General features: G+C 34.5%; 1 protein-coding gene across 1 annotated transcript in view; it reads left to right on the forward strand.

Annotated features, from left to right (window-relative positions):
- The window catches only part of ACOT9 (acyl-CoA thioesterase 9), a 29,225-nt gene that overhangs the window by 20,468 nt on the left and 7,017 nt on the right, over positions 1 to 1,740 (forward strand). The gene's annotated exons all lie outside the window — the stretch shown is intronic.

Consider the following 1,740-nt stretch of genomic DNA (forward strand, 5'->3'; position numbering starts at 1 on the left):
TTTTTTTTTTTTTTGACTTGAGTTTTGATATTTTGCCATATTTGCTTTTTTTTAAAGGTATATTATTTTCTGTATCATATTTTAAAGCAATTCCAGATGTAATGACATTTCACCTCTAAATACCTTAGCATAGGCATTGCTTTAAAAATGAGGATATTTTCTTAAATAACTACATTACCACTAGCACACCTAACAAATAATAGTAAGTACTTAATGTATTCTAATAGTTCACATTCACTTTTCCCCAATTATCTTTTTAATGATTTATTTAAATCAGGATCCAAACAAGGTCCACTTACTGCATTTGATTTTTATGTCTCTTAAGTCTGCTTTTTTTGTTTGCAACTTTATTGAGATATAATTCACGTACATGCAATTCATGGCTTTTAGTATATTCATAAAACTGTGCAGTCTCTTCAGCCTGTGTTAATCTGGAATGGTTGTGTGCACCCACCTGTCCTTTACCCCTTCTCATGAAGTGGGCAAAAGCCCAGATGCATTGTTCTATACAGTGTCTCACTTTCTGGATTTGTCTCACTGCTTCTTCATGGTATTTTTTTTTTAATTTGTTTCACTATCCCTCGTATTTTCTGTAAATTGAAGTTAGATCTAAAAGGTTAGTTAGATTTGAATTCAGTGTATTTGGTGAGAGCACTTCCTAGATGATGCTGTCTCTGTATTGTATCATGTCAGATTTTCCCACTCATAGTAAAGGTAGGATTAGTGTGTGGGTTCAAGTAGCAGCAGACTGATCTTTCCATTATGCACTTCAGTTTATCCTCTTATGATCAACAATAATCCGCAGGCGTAGTACAGTACAAGATGTATCCCATGTACATCTTACAAATAGCTAGTTTCCCATCAGTCTTCCTTCAGTGCTTTTAATGTCCTTTGCTAATTAGCAGTTTAATCATTTTCATTAGAGGATATAAAATGATTCTCAAGTTCTGACATTCTTTCTGTATTTGTTAGCCAGAGATCTGTAAAGAAGACTTTTTCTTCCTTGGTTTGTCAAGGAAGATGAGGATCAATGTTTCATTCTTTGCTTTATTTACACATTTACTAGCTAGTGATGACAGTTTTTCTGCCTTTTTTTGCTTTTTAAGAAAGTATCACTGTGAGTTCATGGATTTTAATATAGTAAATATGTTTCAGTAAATTGCAGCCATTGTTCTTCCTGTTCCTTGGAATGAACATCTTTGGTCAGTGGGAACTCCTTTAAGCTGCCTCCTGTGATGAGCTATTTTTACATTTCCTAGTCTTTGATAACTTTCTGCTCTCTGGTACAATGAGATACCTTGAACTTATCCTATACATTTCCTACCCCAGGCCTGGTATCAGCAATTTCTCCAAGGAGTCCTCAGATTCCTTTTAATGGGAAACTGGTAGTTAGACACCAATATCTGGGCACCAGAACTATATGTTTTTATTAGTTTGTCATTGTTTCTAGGCTTTTTCAGTGGACAGAGCTTGAATGTGTGTTAAAAAGAAAACAAAAAACCTCATAAATTTATACTGTCATTTCCAAGTCAAGTTTAGCTATACATACTTTAAAGCTTTATGCCTTATCTTTTCTTTCTTACATTGAATTCTTGGTTCCTAATGCCAGTTATACCCAAGACATTCAAACTGGGAAAAACTATTTAATTATGTGTGTGGGAGTGGGGTAGGAGGGAACGTTACAGGGTTGCTATTGTACAGGATGGAGTCTGGAGGCCTATGAGAAGTTGATTTGTTTCA

The sequence above is a fragment of the Bison bison genome, unplaced genomic scaffold, assembly GCF_000754665.1.
Source record: "Bison bison bison isolate TAMUID 2011002044 unplaced genomic scaffold, Bison_UMD1.0 scf7180017833525, whole genome shotgun sequence".
Taxonomy (NCBI): domain Eukaryota; kingdom Metazoa; phylum Chordata; class Mammalia; order Artiodactyla; family Bovidae; genus Bison; species Bison bison.